The sequence below is a fragment of the Theropithecus gelada genome, chromosome 10 (genome assembly GCF_003255815.1).
Source record: "Theropithecus gelada isolate Dixy chromosome 10, Tgel_1.0, whole genome shotgun sequence".
Taxonomy (NCBI): domain Eukaryota; kingdom Metazoa; phylum Chordata; class Mammalia; order Primates; family Cercopithecidae; genus Theropithecus; species Theropithecus gelada.
The window spans coordinates 87165700-87183178 of record NC_037678.1 but is presented as its reverse complement, the minus strand read 5'-3'; the positions used below and the strand labels follow the sequence as shown (position 1 = coordinate 87183178).

General features: G+C 38.8%; 1 protein-coding gene across 6 annotated transcripts in view; it reads right to left on the bottom strand.

The window, feature by feature from the left end:
• The window catches only part of MACROD2 (MACRO domain containing 2), a 2143045-nt gene that overhangs the window by 284785 nt on the left and 1840781 nt on the right, over positions 1–17479 (bottom strand). The gene's annotated exons all lie outside the window — the stretch shown is intronic.

Sequence of the window (17479 nt, the reverse complement as noted above, 5' to 3'; positions counted from 1 at the left end):
GCCTAGAAAAGCAAAGAGAACCTCTCAATTTCTGAAAAGGAATATTAAGACCTGTAGCCAAAATATCAGTCCATCCCTCAGAAGGGCAGCTTGCTTCTATTGTGAAGAAGGTGTAGTAAGCGGCAAACGATGAGAAGGAAACCGTAAGGAGAAATGGTTCTGATGGAGACAGCTTGTGATAAGCAGAACTTCGCTTCTAAGAAATAAATCTCCAGGTTAGAAGTGTTATTAGACATTACCAAAGGGAACACACAGAGACCCACACTAAAAAGCATACTTGGTTGGGAGAAAAAACTAACAAATAAAAAACATAAGAGAAATATGACAATTATTTCCAACATTGTCTTCAGGCGGAGGAGTAAGAGTGGTATTTATTTTCTTCTTCTCACTTCCCTGAATTAGTTTCTCTCTCTCTCTCTCTCTCTGTCTCTCTCTCTCTCTCTCTAGAATATTTTCTTGCTTCCATGAAAGGATACTAAAAACAAAAGCATGTGCATTCATTTTATATCTGCTTTTCTTGAAAGTATAAAAAGTACAAATACTTGCATTGTATAGATTGTCATTGCAACACTGGATGAAGGCATGCCAAGGACAAGCTCTATTATCTATCTATCTATCTATCTATCTATCTATCTATCTATCTATCTATCTATCTATCTATCTATCTATCATCTATCTATCTCACCAATCTGTCTACACGCATGTATATATATCACTGTGATATATCTATCTTGACATATTCCTTTCTTGTTGCTGTTGTAAACATGTTCACTTTATTTCACTTTAGGATCTCATTAACTTTTTAAGTTTTTCCTCTTTAACACAAAAAACACATAAATACATGCAAACAGTATATGAAGGATAATCAAACACAGTATTTATAATTGAAAAATAAAAATGTTATTTCCCACTGTAATACATTTGCACGTACATTTCGGTTTGCTTGTGCCATTTTCTACACATTTACAAACCTGCACAATACACTGTTCAACAATGAATGTTTCTGTTATGAAAATTAGGTCACGCTTTATTGGTAAACAGGGGAATCATCAGTATAATATGGAAGTCACATTGGTTCACATATTTGTGTTTACAAGGCAAGGAGAACCAGAAGAATGGGAGTAGAATTATAAATTTCAGCAAGAAAGAGCAGAAGTCTGAACTCAGTATTTGAACTGGCAGCAGAGGCCATTTTGTTTGCATTAAAAATAATAATAAGGAAAAGCTAGCAATTGCGTCCAGAATTCCTTTCTTTGAGAGGAGCACTCAGCTGTCAATGGATGGCAGGTTGCACTGCAATGAAGGCCAAGGGATAAGAGCTTATAGAGCATGGGGGGCTATGTCGGATAGGGTAGCTAGACAAGACCTCTTCGAGGAAGTGCCATTTGAGAAGAAATGTCACTAGAAGAAGTGAGAGAGCAAGGCAGCAAAGAACGGGGGTGGTGTGTGGTTTTCCAAGCAGAGGGAACAGCAAGTGAAAAGGCTTGAAGTGGGCATAAACATGGGACATTTGGAGAATAGCAGGAAGGCCAGCATGGGTAGAGTGAGCAGACAGCAGAAGGAGAAAACATAAGAGAGATTAGCAGCGACTAAATCATAAAGGTCATTGTAGGCTGAGATGAGAAATTTAGACTTTATTCAGAGGGTGCTTGGAAACCACTGGAGAGTTCTGAGCAAGAAATTGATATGATCTGATTTCGTGTTTAAAAACTCACCCTGGATGCTGCCTGAGAATTCAATATAAGGGGAAAGAGTCAAATCAGGAAAACCCATCAGGAAGCTTTTAAAGCAGCTTAGATGAAAGACAATGATGTTTTGAACTATGGTGGTAGCATCGGAAGATGTATTTTGATAATAAAACTGGTAGGGGGCTGGCACATGGATTGGAGGTGGAGAGCAAGGGAAGGAGAGAAATCAAGAACAATCCCTAGGCTTGGGTCTGAGTAAATGGGTGAATGATGAGGCCATTTATGATGGTGGGAAAGGCTGGGCAAAACAGGTTTGGTGGAAGGGAAGCAGTCAAGAGTTCCTTTTAGACAGTTAATTTTAAGATGCCTAGTAGACATCCCTGTAGAAAACTATGAATTTGAAGGTGGTATTAAATGGATGAACAGAACAAATAAACATTCTTTCTAATGGTCAAGTAATCAGAACTTGCTAATGATATGTGACAGTGTTCATCTTAATCAGATCAATATAACAGAAAAAATATATAAAATAGAAGACATAGAAGAACTTCAAAATAGAACATAAACACTAGGTCGTATCTAATTGGGTGGCAAGTTTAATAAGGCAAAAGTGGCAGATAACAGTGCACAGCACCGCCAGCTTTCTCTTCAACACACACTTCTCTTCTGTGGAATGGCAGGGCTTTGTTTCAACTGGCTGGCCACTTCCAGCCTTTCTTCCACTAGAAACATCTCCCGCACATTTCGTCTCAAACCACCAAGGAGGAAATGGATTATTTGGTTCTAAACCCTGCAACCTTCCCACTTACAAATGCAACTCTTTAATACGTTATTGAAATTACACAAATCTTGCTAAAAATCTAGCTCAAAGTATGTTTATGTCTTACTTTGATATTAGAAAATTAGGTACGTTTCACAGATTTCCAACTATCATAACATGTATCTTTTTATTCATGCATTATAAAAGTAATTTTTTTGCAAACATCACCTAAACAGAATCAATTAGCCATAAAGCTACATAGCCTTTGAATGCATTAGTCTATATTTGTAACAATTGACCCAAATTCAATTTTCTCAGTTGAGTTAGCATAAAGCACGTTAAATAGAACATTGAGACAAAAATTTGTGGTTTTTTAAAGGCAAGATTATTTGGATCTGATTTCTGTCAATATTAGGCCAGTTCTTCACTTCATCTAATATACTTAGTCATAGTCTAAGCATGTAGCTATGACTGTATCAAATATTCATTGCTAGTGCCAGATAGGTAAATATATCAAAAGCCAAAGTTATACAGAACCCTTTCACCTAGTCACAATCTGAGAACAGCTTCAAATGCCTGTGACGTTTGTGTGTATGTGTGTGTGGTGAATATATACTTGCACACCACACTTTTCTTTCCTTCTGCATTCAGCGTCTGTCTGGTGTCTTACATCATAAAATGATATGATACCACTCGATGGCAGGCTTTGATGTTGCAAAGTTACTTCCCAATTCAACTCACTGCTAATGTTGTTCAAAGTCAAAACCATCTCGGGTGGTTCTGCCGCTGAGTGCAACCAGGATGGGCTCGACAGAGAAGCACTGAACTGTCACTGCCCTTCAGGGGTCAAGATGTCTCCCTCTTACTGAGATGTGTCTGTGGTGGTGCACAGAGGGTCTCTTTAAGTATCCGTTATCAGGTAAAATTCATCAAAGACCAAAGCCAGAGCTAAGCAGCTACACTGTCTGAAAACATCCTCTTGGCTTTTAACAAGAGAACTGAGCAGGAAATAGAATGGTTACAGCTTTCTAAAGAAAAACCAAAATACTGAAATTCCCTTACCTTTGATGTCAATGAACTTATTCTTACCAGATGGTTATCTGGATATAAGACATCAAGACTTTCACTCCATTTGGTATGTGTATATGTTGTGCACGTGCCCATACACCCATTCATTTGGCACATATTCTTTAAAATAGACCTTATAGATGGTACAGTAATTGTAACAAGCAATGACAACACTCGGATAGCAATGATCATTGATTAGTGCTCAGGAATATCTGGATGGTCTTTGGTTATTAGCAAGTCACCAGGGCGGTTTTATCTTACATGTCCCTCACCCCTCTCCTGGGACCAGCAGGCTGGCCAGGAATACTCTTATAGCCATAACAGGGTGCAAGAGGAACAGTAGCTGCACCAAGGCCAATGAAAGCCTGGACTAGAGGCTGGGCGTGGTGGCTCATGCCTGTAATCCCAGCACTTTGGGAGGCCGAGGCGGGCAGATCACGAGGTCAGGAGATCGAGACCATCCTGGCTAACACGGTGAAACCCTCTCTCTACTAAAAATACAAAAAATTAGCCGGGCGAGGTGGCGGGCGCCTGTAGTCCCAGCTGCTTGGCAGGCTGAGGCAGGAGAATGGCGTCAACCCGGGAGGCGGAGCTTGCAGGGAGCTGAGATTGCACCACTGCACTCCAGCCTGGACGACAGAGCGAGACTCCGTCTCAAAAAACAAAACAAAACAAAAGAAAACTGAAAGCCGGGGCTAAGAGTCACAAGCAGGCTGTTATCTTTGCTTCTTGCTATTGGACAAAGCAAGTCACATGGTCGAACTCGTGCTCAAAGCCGGTAGGGAAATAGACCTGCTCCATTAGTGGGAGGAGCTCCAAGGTCACATGGCAAAGGGTGTAGGAACAGGGAGGTTTAGGTAGGATGATTAGTAATTTATCTACCAGAGCCCACCTATGCATCTTTTAATCTGAAGAAATAACAGTAGCACAAGGTCTAACAACATGGAATTGAGGGCAGACAGACCTGAGTTCAAATGCTTGCTAGCTCTGGCCCTGGAGTAATCAGTGTCACCTCCCTTGTCCTTACTTTCCACGCGAGTAAAATGAAAACAGTAACATTCGCCTCACAGGATTTCTGTGATTACTGAAAAAAGATATGAACAGTTGTCTGTAGTATTCTCCTAAGAAGTTATCGCACTTGTTATCATTGTTATTGCTATTGCCATTATTTCCATTATTATTATTATTCAAACCTAGAAATAGTTGGGGCTTTTATTCTATCATCTGTCAAAACTGGCATACTCGATTTCTTCCTTAAATGCTTCAGATAGAAAGCCTATCACCTCTGCCCAAAAAATAACCCAAAGAAAACAAAATAAAAAGTATGGACTGCATGTCCTTGGGCATCATTCCTGTCCCACACAGCTACTGAAAGAAGAATCAGTGAGGTGAAATACCGTGTGTAAGTAGGGAAATTCGAAGAAAGCTTTAGAAGCTGAGAAGGAAATCAAAGGTCTTCCTGCAGTCATTACTGGGAAAATGAGTTGCTTTGCTTTTGCAGGCATTAGTTTCTTTTGAAATCATTTGGAAAATAGGTTATTTGCAAGGCTCAGTGATTGAGCGGTTGGTCAGGACTGGTATGTTTTTTGGGGAAAAGCTCTCTAGCTTTTCTGGATTGGATCTTCTGTAAAATATGAGTCACCACACCATAGCCCCAACCCTGTCTCTTCATGTTTTAGTTTCATGTTCAGTGACATGCTTAATGTTCTCCTCGAATTTTGCCTATAAGAAAATGTGAATATACGTAGTAACACATACTCTTGAGTTGGTTAAAATAGGCCTCAATAGCTTTTTTCTCCCCCTCAATTGATCAGATCATTGAAGCGATTTTTGTTATCTCTTGCGCAATTAAAATAATTGCCTTAATTACTTAGTAAGCTAAATTCTTCCCTTTTGCACTGAGGTTGTACTTGAGTGATAATAATTTAGGTTATTTTTAAACATGATAAGTTTTTAAAATTTAAAACTTTTGGCCTGGCACAGTGGTTCACACCTATAATCTCAGCACTTTGGGAGGCCAAGGCAGGCAGATCACCTGAGGTCAGGAGTTTGAGACCAGCCTGGACAACCTGGTAAACCCCGTCTCTACTAAAAATACAAAAATTAGCTGGACATGGTGGTATGTGCCTGTAATCCCAGCTACTCAGGAGGCCAAGGCAGGAGAATCACTTGAATCAGGGAGGCAGAGGTTGCAATGAGCCGAGATCACACCACTGCACTCCAGCCTGGGCAATAGAGTGAGATTCTGTTGCAAAACAAAACAAAACAAAACAAAACAAAACACACGTTTATGTAAATGATTGTACGTAGTATATTTCATTCATGTTATGGACTGTTGATAGTTTCTATATATGCAGAGTCTGAAATTCCTTTCTAGGTTTCATTTCAACTCAGTTTTCTGAATCTAGTCTTTCTGTTTTTTCTCCTTCTGTGATAATAGTCCTTTTTGGCTTTCTTCATATCTGATCTTAACTTCCAAATCCCTAATTTTTGTTTTATTGAAATAGAATTGCGAATTTGGTCCCTTTTGAACCACAGTGTCTGTGTCCATTCACATAAGGTCACTCAGGAAATATGAGCTGAAAAACAGTGTGCAGGGCACTTCCAGGCATCTTACTAGAAGATGCTGGTGTGTGTATGCTTGAAGTAAAAGCATCAATTGCTACTTTTATCTTCTCCTCCCTCTCCTGGGGAGTCCTCCCTGCACTCTGCCCCCAGAGATGGATGACCTATTCCGTAGTGGGAAGCAAGGAAGGAATGTGTGGGGTTGCCGTGCAGTGCCTGGTTTTCCTGTCCCAATGACCAAGATGAGATCCAGAGTTGCCTTCTGTGATCCCAGAAATGCTTCCTGCAGCAGCCACTGGGCTGGAAAGGCAGGTGCCTACTGAGCTGTGACTTTCTCAGCTGTTTGCCGAAGCTGCGCTTCTAAACATAGCAGAGCCCCCCTCCCTGTAATTTCAGCCCCATCTGGTAAAGCCCACCTGGCTCTCTTGAGGCATTCCCTTTGTGTAAGTGGCTGAGAAGCAGCTGAGATACCCCTCCAGGAATTGGCAGCTGCTGTCAAGCCTTTGGTTTCTCTAGCTTCAGCGAGCAGCTCTGGGTCATTTTCACGAAGCCGAGACAGTCCTCACGATGATTCAATCCAAAGGATCAGATATGACCCTGAGGTCCTTTTTTGATCCCACGAGTGTCTGAACATGCATTACAGGAAGACGTTTTGTGATTGGCTTACAGGGGGTTGATCTTTGTGGCGCTCCAGTCAAGAATTTCTCAAAGGGAGAATGGTTCTATTCTCTGTTTGTCCTGTGAGCACAATATTGTCATTATTATTTGCACTTTTCTGAAGCTTTACGTGACAAAAATTCAGTCCTCCTCTTGGGAAAGGCAGCTTTTCTTTAAAGCAAGAATTGCAGCGTTTTCCTGGTATAAACGCCTGTACGGGTTTTGTAATATAAAACTCCTGTAGGCATTCACTGATGTTTCCCTTCTGGCCTAAACTGCTGGGTGTGACTAGTTTAAAAGCTGTCAAAATGACATAAAACAGTTATTAAAACCACTGGCTGCCTCACTGCCAGAGGGCAATATTGTTCCATAAATAGTCTACATCGCAATAGTGCTCAAAGCAAGACTGAGCCATCAAACCTAAGGGCAGAAGGCATTTTAAACTCACAGTAAAGTGCAATCATATGTAGAGTCCCACATAAGCAAATGGACACATTTTTTGCAGGTGCAATTTGGACAATAGGTACAAGTGAAACATAGGCATTTCCAGTATCTATCTGAGTACCTAAGTGAACATGTAATTGCACAATGAGCCTTTCATAGCAACTCAATTAAACATGTAAATTATTGCCAAATGTTCCCAGCAGCCACAGAACATTTTTGGTGTCCAACGTCATTATCCTCTATCAGGCATTTGTGCATCAGAGTACACATTTCTGTAATTAAATAGCAATTATTTTTACTTCCAGTCGCATTAGTAATATATAAAATCATAAGTACTATATTGTCTTTTTTCTTTTTTGGCATGGACTTATTATATTCTTAGTGAAAATGCTTCTTATGGAATTAGTGGGTTCCCACAGAGGCATCTTTTAACATCTTTGTCTTTGGAAAGGTAGAATGACTATGGGGTCCTTTTTTTTTGAGACGGAGTCTTGCTCTGTCACCCAGGCTGGAGTACAGTGGCGCGATCTTGGCTCACTGCAACTTCCAGTTCCTGGGTTCAAGCAATTCTCTGCCTCAGCCTCCCGAGTAGCTGTGATTATAGGCCCCTGCCAGCACGCCCAGCTAATTTTTGTGTTTTTAGTAGAGACAAGGTTTTACCACCTTGGCCAGGCTGGTCTTGAACTCCTGACCTTGTGATCCACCTGCCTTGGCCTCCCAAAGTGCTGGGATTACAGGTGTGAGCCACTGCACCCGGCCTGGGGTCCTTTTAAAAACAGAATTAGGCCAGGTACAATGCCTTATGCCTCTAATCCCAGCACTTTGGGAGGCAGAGGCAGGAGGATCACTTAAGGCCAGGCGTTCAAGACCATCCTGGGCAAGATGGCGAGACATCATCTCTACCAAAAAATACTAAAAAATTAGCTGGGTATGCTGGAGGATGCCTATAGTCCCAACTACTCAGGAGGCTGAGGAAGAAGGATCACTTGAGCCAAGGAGTTGGAGGCTGCAGTGAGCTGTGATCGTGCCACTGCACTTCAGCCTGAGGCACAGAGCAAGACACAGTTTCTTAAAAAAAAAAAAAAAAAAAAAAGACTGGGTGCAGTGGCTCACACCTGTAATCCCAGCACTTTGGGAGGCCGAGGCAGTTGGATCACTTGAGGTCAGGAGGTCGAGACCAGCTTGGCCAACATGGTAAAACCCCGTCTCTACTAAAAATACAAAAATTAGTTGGGCATGGTGGCGGGCACCTGTAATCCCAGCTACTCAGGAGGCTGAGGCAGGAGAATGGCTGGAACCCAGGAGGCAGAGGTTGCAGTGAGCCAAGATCCCGCCACTACACTCTAGCCTGGGCAACAAAGCGAGACTCCACTTCAAAACAAAAAAAAAAAAAAAAGAATTACAGGAATGTATTATTCCGAAACGTCTTTCTGAGATACCCTTATCATATAGACATGAGCTGTTGGTAATTTACACAGAAATTATTAACTTTTAAGTAATAAATATCCAACAATTATTTGCTCACAATATTTTTAAAGCATCTGTCTATTCTAAGAAACCAATGGTAATAGTGTCTTCTGTTTTGGAATCGCTTATAAAAAGTGAATGGATAAGCCAAAGGCAATATTTTGAGACTTTTTGTGGGCATGATTTGGAAAGGACTAGAGATACAAAGTCAGAACCTCATTATTGTAGGCTAAATGTTTGTGTCCTCCCAAGATTCTTACATTGAAGTTCTAACTCCAATGTGATGGTATTTGGATGTGGGATATTTGCAAGGTAGTTAAAGTTAGATGAAGTCTTGAGCATGGGGCCCCCATGATGGGATTTGTGTCCTTATAAGAAGAGGAAGAGAGATAAGAGTTCTCTCTCTCTCTCTCTCTCCTGTATTTGAAGACACAGAGAGCAGAAAATGAGAAAGAGGGTCCTCACCAGGAACCGAATCTGATCTTGGACTTCCCAGCTTCTGGAAGTATGAGAAATAGATGTCTGTTGTTTAGATCACCCAGTCTATTGTATTTTGTTATAGTAGCTTAAACTAAGACACTCATGGAAGTATTTTCTACAGTAGATGGTAGAATTCAGTATTAGATTGGTCAGTTTTGGATTCTTCCAAAAGAAGATTTAAATAATGAAGTATCAACATATTCATCCGAAAAATAATCTCCTTTGATATAGGGCAGTATTATTGCCAGCATCCTGGCTAATAATCCTTCTAGCTAAGAACAGAAGTCCAACAGAATTAGAAAAAAAAATTGCCCTACTAAGTACAGGTAACTTTGCAAAATGAGATGGAGGTGAAACAGTGAATTTAACTGATCTCTCCTTCTATTGAAAAATAACTATTACTGTTTCTACTACTAATTTTAACCACTTATTTGCATACTACAGAAGTTCCAAAGACATGAACCATACATATTTCCAAAGAGAATGCCTTCCATTTTGTTTTGTTTTGGTTTTACTTTCAAAACAATTACGCAAAGGAATGTGTTCTGAAGTTCCAAATGATTTCAAAAATCAAACCAATCCAATCAATTTTTCAGTAATTGGCTTTGAAGAAACTGAGACAAGAGCAATGCAAACAAAGTGCTTTTAAATAAATCATAATTACCCATGCAAATGTCTCCAATAATTTGAGGGTTTAATCAGATGACTAACAATTTGGAAGCCTGCTTGCATTCAGTAATGTTACAGGCAGTGGGAATGAGGAGAAAGCAGTCTGGTAATGACGATCTGAGATGTGAAAGGGAGGAGCCAGATTAACATCTAGAATTATCCAAACTTGGAAAACTGTCCTACCAGAAGGTTTTTAATGCATTCACCTTGATAGTAAAGACTTGCATAGACATTAAACCTTTCCAACTTGTTTTTAAGCCTTGAATTCATCTGGAATGGTTGTAGGTTTTTCCTTTCCCTTTCAGATGATAAAAACATTTTTGTGTGCAAAAAGGAGCAGGTGTTGTTGGTTATTCAAATTCAGAGCATGTTGCCAGCTTCCCCTCTTTACCTACCCACCCCCCTTTTATGACGGCATCCTCATGTCTTCTCTTACTAACCAATCTTCTATATTCTAATTACAGCAAATCTTTTAAAGAGGTACACTTGTGTGGCTCCAGATGATGCAACCTTTAACAATGTTATTTTACTCCTGCTTAGGGGGTTAAAAATCAATATGATATGTGACCTCCTTGTAAATTTTTTTTTTTTCTAAAACCAAGAAGCAAAGTACTCCACTTAGTGCAGTTTTAATTAAACTGAATACATTATAAAACACTCTCCTAATTTGCTTTGCCTAGAAAATGTTTTTTAAAGTGTTACAAATCAATCAACTAATTGAGCTATGTAGTAGGAAATGCAGATGGCATCTCGTTACTCTGTGTTTTCACTCTGCCAACCAAGTGCCTCTTCATAGACAGGGTTTGTGTTGAGGCTGGCAATTTGCATTCCATAGTATCAGTGGGGGGTTGTCATAGGCAGTGCCAGAGGCTACCAAGGAACAGCAACACAAAATGCATGGACCAAGAGCAGGGATTGTGTGCGGAGAATGTGGCAAGGAGACAGAGGTGGCATAACCAGGATGGCTCCCTGCAGCTTGAGGTACCATCTATTCTATATTGGACCAAGAGCAGATGGTTTTATCTGCCCATTTGGAGTGGCTCAACAGGAAACAAGATCATACCTGCTTTGGGGATTTATTTTTTCCCGGTATCTAATACAGGAAGAAGTTAATTTCCTGCTGTTCCCTTTCCATTTAATCCAATAAATACTAATTCAATATGAGGCACTCCACCCAGTGCCGGGAAGACATGTTGACTGATAATGGACAATTTAATACCTTTGCTCTTGAGGGGCTTTCATGCAACAGCATTTATTGAGTGCACATGTTTTCAGGCACAATGTTGGGTACATGATAATCAAAGTCAAATCTCTCTCCCTTCAAGGGTCTTCCAGTTTAATAGAGAAACATATGCCAAAAGTCATTGTACAATATTATTTTATGTTATTCATGAATGAGACAAGCATGGAGAAAGAACTAGTTTTGCCTGGGAGGTTTTTGAGTCCTTCGTAGAGGAATCAGAGGGTAGAGTATATTCCAGGGAACATGCATATGGGCTTTAGTGATGAAGGAAGTGTACCATAACCTGAAATGTAAAATCTACTCATTTTTGGAAGCTACCCAACAAGCTTCTCTTTACAGTTCACATTATGACTGTTCTCTCCAATGTTGAATTACATACTTAAACTTCTTCTTACATTTGAGGTTGTTCTAGTTTAAAGCACTGCTTTGTTCTACACACTCAGGACTCATGGCAACCCACATCTGAAATGCACCATGGCGAATTCTGATGACTCAGCAGCCATATCCTCACCTGCTCTAGAACCATTCCCAAAGCATGGCTCCCAACCCAGAAACATCACTGTCTCCCGATAACTTGTTAGAAATGCAAATTCCTGGCTGTGTGCGGTGGCTCATGCCTATAATTTCAGCACTTTGGGAGGCCGATGCAGGTGGAGGAGGTTCACCTGAGGTCGGGAGTTCAAGACCAGCCTGGCCAACATGGCGAAACCTCATCTCTATGAAAAATACACAAATTAGCTGGCTGTGGTGGTGTGCACCTGTAATCCCAACTACTCAGGAGGCTAAGGTAGGAGAATTGCTTAAACCTGGGAGGCAGAGGTTGTAGTGAGCCAAGATTACACCACTGGACTCCAGCCTGGGAGGCAGAGCTAGATTCCATCTCAAAAAAACAAAACAAAGCAAAAAACCCCAGCAAATTCCTGGGCCCCATCTCAGACCAACAGAATCAGAAACTTTGGGGGTGGGCTCAACAATCTTGTTTGAAGAATCCCTCCAGGTGATTCTAATGTAGGTTAACATTTGAAATATAATTCTTTAGGGTATACATAATGGCCAGGGCAACAACATGCCACTGAGATGAGTTCTATTTAGATGGCACTTTAAAAAAAAAAAAAAAAAAAAAAAGATTGAACACATTCTTTCTACCCAAGTTAGATTGGCCTCTTTTTTTTTTTTTTTTTTTTTTTTGAGACAGAGTCTCACTCTGTTGTCCTGACTTGAGTGCAGTGGCTCAAGCCTGGGCGACAGAAATCTCAGATCACTGCATCCTCTGCCTCACAGGCTCAGATGATTCTCCTGCCTCAGCCTTCTGAGTACCTGGGATTACAGGCACGCGTCACCACACCCAGCTAGTTTTTGTATTTTTAGTAGAGATGGGGTTTTACCATGTTGGCCAGGCTGGTCTTGAACTCCCGACTTCAAGTGATCCATTCACCTTGGCTTCCCAAAGTGCTGGGATTACAGGCGTGAGCCACCGCGCTCGGCCCAGACTAAGTTCTTTAGGAATGTCAATGGACCAATTTTGCTGATTTATGTTTTCCCTAAAGAAACCATGATTTTTGGCTACATGTAAAAGGAAAGAAAAAAACACAAAAAACAAACTTTAGTTGGGAGTCATGTAGAGAAAACATCTTGGCTATTTCACTTTTCAATAAGTAATACTTTACATTTAAATATCTATTACAAATTATGCCTGTAGCACTAAGATAGATGCAGTAATTTGATCTATACCATTCATTATGTATGTTAAGTAACTATTACATGAGTCATTCATATCTTCTCTCTCTTTACATGTTTTTTGTAAGCTTGATCTATCAGATTTTGGGAGAGATGTACTAAAATATCTTGTGATGATTATAGATTTGTCAACTTTTCCCTATAATTCTGACCATTTTTACTTCATATATTTTAAATTCAAGTTGCTAGGTACTTGCAAGTGTTTATTTATTAAAAATTCCTTTAAAAATGTGAGCCATGCAAATCAAACGCACGATGAGCTACCATCTCACACCAGTCAGAACAACTATTACTAAAAAGTCAAAAAACAACAGATGCTAGTGAGGCTGCAGAGAAAAAGGAATGTTTATACACGGCTCGTGGAATGGTAAATTAGTTCAGCCATTGTGGAAAGCAGGTTGGAGATTTCTCAAAGAACTTGAAACAGAATTACCATTCAACCCAGCAATCCTATTCCTTGGTATATATCCAAAAGAAAGTAAATCATTCTACCACAAAGACATATGTACTTGTATGTTCACTGCAGCACTATTCACAATAGCAAAGTCATGGAATCAACATAGATGCCCATCAACAGTGGATTGGATAAAGAAAATGTGGTACATATACACCATGGAATATTACCTAGCCATAAAAAGAATGAAATCATGTACTTTGCAGCAACATGGATGCAGCTGGAGGCCATTATACTAAGTGAATTAACACAGGAGCAGAAAACCTAATACTCCATGTTCTCACTTGTATGTGAGAGCTAAATATTGGGTACTCATGGACATAAAGATGACAACAGTAGACACTGGGGACTACTGGGGATGGGGAAGGAAGTGGAGCTTCCTGTTGGGTACAATGCTATTTTGATGACAGGGTCAATTTTACCCCAAACCTCAGCATCATGCAATGTGCCCATTTAAAAATCTGCACGTGTACCTCCTGAATCTAAAATAAGAAGTTGAAAATATATTTAAAATATTAATATCATATATGCTGTCATCCAAAAAAAAATGCCTTAAGATCTACACGTGGTCAATTGCATTTGCTTTGCAAAAAAGTATAAATTTGTTTCTCATTTACAAAGTATATATGTATGTGTATAATCTATACATATACATACATATGTAACTATACATACATATACAAACAAACTCCTTCTCCCACTCTAATTCAGCATTACTCTCTTCATAGGCTAAATCTTCTCATAGTTCATCCTCCCGTCTCTAAGATTGGCTCAGCACATTGGAAGGATCCAGTGTGCACACAGTAATGAAGTAGGAACAATTATGAGAGAAACAGAACCTTGGTGAGGTACTGTGATTTAAATGAACTTCCTGTGAGAGAACATCATAAAAAAATATACAAGTGATTCCAGCAAAATGGAGTCCCCCACCACAGAGGGGTAGCTATAAAGTTTCATACAAGAAATGACATTTGGGTTTATTTCAGTTCAGAAACGAAGATTTTTCACTGAAGAAGAAACCATGCAATGAAAAAGATAATCTTGCATAGTGAGTGAATCACCAATCTTCGAAGTCAGGACCTTTGATAGAGAAACTGGTACAGAGAGTGGGCAGGTTCTGCAATTGGACTGCTCATACTGGAACAGAAATCCATGTGTATGTGGTTTGTATGATTCTTTTCCTGCCATTGACACAAGAGAAATCACAATTAAAGGGAAACATATTTGTCTTGACAGGAGCAGGGGCTTTGATTTATCTCTAATTGATTATGGGAATAACACTATAGACTACTTTTCTTCCCAACTATTTCCCCCCTCCCCGCAAAAAAAAAAAAAAAAAAAAAAAAAAAAAAAAAAAAAAAAAAAAAAAAGGTTGCAGTTAGGCAGTTTAAAGGGTTCCTAAAAGGAAACCGGTATATTTTCCTTGGGTCGAAAATACTAAAATACCTATAACCTAAGCAGCTTTGAGTTCAGATAAACTAGGGAAGAGCTGCTCTGAAGATTAGATATTTGTAAAGATCTTTGCAAACTAAAAACTCTAATGCAAATATTAAACATCTCTGTACGCATTAAGTATTTATAATCAACTAGGTGCAAAGCCTGAACTACATAATGATACTCCAAGTTAAAGATGTCGGTCCGAGTTCCAGAACTGTGGAAATTTATGGAACCTTGACATAATTTCAGCTTCTCTACTACAGAGTGGAGAGTAATAGAAATGGAAGCCATGTACCTCATTCTTTTTTTCACAGCACATTTGATGTACACTGATTGAAAAAAAACACTCTGACATACACAGCTAACACAAAAACCAGCTGCAATCTAGATAGGATGGGCTGCAGCTGGGTTTCGTGTCGCTCTTACCCCACTTTTATGACACTTTCTCATTATATCATTCCTGGATGTTCCGGTCAGGAGAGAAATTCTGAACCAAGAAGAGACTTCCATAATATATTTTAGGCCTTATGTAGAGCCTTCAAAGCTACAGTTTTCTGTTACATCTTAGCAATTTATGCTCAAACAATATAACTAACTTGTCAAAAGGGTAAATCTAGAGACAATATTAGGACATTCTTAGAAGAGGATAAAAGGGAAGCATCTCTTGTCTTTGTCCCCAAGAAAACATAGTTTTCATAGATTTAATTTAACAAAAATTTAAAAACCCTGGAAATAGTAAGTATGTTACTCTTCAATGAACAACTGATTAATAGCTTGGGAAAGAGTTCAGTTCATACTTCTAGCTACATAGTGTTATTATTTTCTTCTCTTTCAAATATCAATATACATATGTTATGATAAAGTAATAAAAATGTTACTTTTACTGTGGGTAAACATTAGTACCTGAATCATGTCATTGTTTGAATTTATTTTTAAATTGATACATTATAATTATACATCTCTTTGGGGTAAAATTTGACACTTTAATACATATACATGTGTTATAAATGATCAAATCCAGGTATTCAGTGTGACCATCACCTCATGTATTCATCATTGCTTTTTGTTGAGGACATTCACATTCAAAAGCTTATCTTCGTGCTATTTTGTAATATATCATATCTTATTGTTTATCTTTGCAATAGAATCCCAGATCTTACTCATCTATTCTAATTGTAACTTTGTACGCGTTGACCAATCTCTCCCATTCTCTTCTCCCCCATCTCCTCCCATCTCTGGTAACCACTGTTCTACTCTCTGCTTCTGTAATAAACAAACAAAACAAAAAAACTCTTAAAATATTTTCTGTTATTGTTGTTGTTTTTTTAGATTCCATAGATGAGGTATTTGTGCTGTCCTCCAGATCCATCCATGTCGTCCCAAATGACAGGATTTCATTTTTTCTAATAGCCAAATAGTTTTTCGTTGTTGGTTAATAGATATACCACATTTTCTTTATCCATTCATCCATTTTTAGATATTTGGGTTGATTCTATATCTTGGCTGTTGTGAACAGGGCTGCAATAAACATGGGAATGTAGATATTTCTTCAACACACTGATTTCATTTCCTTTGAATATATAGTATACCAGTAATGGAATTGCTGGATTATATACTATTTCTATTCTTATTTTTTTTTGAGGTACCTCCTGTGTAGCTAGAAGTATGACTGAACTCTTTCCCAAGCTATTAATCAGTTGTTTATTGAAGGGTAACTTATTTACTATTTCCAGAATTTTAAAAATTTTGTCAAATTAAAACTATGAAAACTGTGTTTTCATGAGGACAATCCCACCAACAGTGTGTAAGTATTCTCTTTTCTCTACATTTTAGCCGACACTTGTGGGTTTTTAAAAAGTATTTTTAATTATAGCCATTCTCATTGGAGTGAGATGGTATCTGATGGTGTTTAGACTTGTATTTTCCTGATGATCAGAGATGCTGAACACTTTTTCATGTACCTGTTGGCTATTTGAATGCCTTCTTCTGAGAAATGTCTGTTAAGGTCTTTTGCCTGTTTTTAATTGGGCTATTTGTTGTTTTGCTCTTGAATTGTTTAAGTTCCTTATATATTCTTGGTATCAGCTCCTTGTCAGATGTATAGTTTGCAAATATTATTTCCCATTCTGTAGGCTGTCTCTTTACTCTGTTAATTGTTTCCTTTGCTGTGAAAGAGGTTTTTAGTTTAATGTAGTCTTATTTGTCTACTTTTGTTTTTGTTTCCTGTGCTTTTGAGGTCTTATTTTAAAAGTCCTTGCCCAGGCCAATGTCGTAAAGCATTCCTCTGTGTCTTCTTCTGGTAGTTTCATAGTTTTGAGCTTCTTATTTAAGCCTTTAATCATTTGAGCTGATTTTTGTGTGTAGCGATAGACAGGTGTCTAGTCTCATTCTTCTGCCTTTGGATATTCAATATTCCCAGGACTGTTATTGTTTTAATGTAATGAAAGAGCTCTACATGTGTAATCACCTCTCATTTTGTAAGAAGAAGCTTTTTAACCCATGTCACAGGTAACGGCTGATCTTCCTCATTCTCTGGGCCAAACTTCAGCCTTTAGGGAAAGTTTATATTCTCAATAAATAAAACAATTAGCCAAACTAAGAAAAATATTTTCTCGAAGTATAGGAGCTGAGAAAAATGACAGATACCAATGAAAAGTCAATGTCAGAAAAAGCTCTCACTCCTTGATTCCTATAAATTTATTCTTTTAAAAAATTCAATACATATCCATTAAACACCCACTTTGTGATAGGTAGTCTCCTAAATTTTAGGGATAAAAATTAATATTATATTTGGAATAAACAGGAAATAA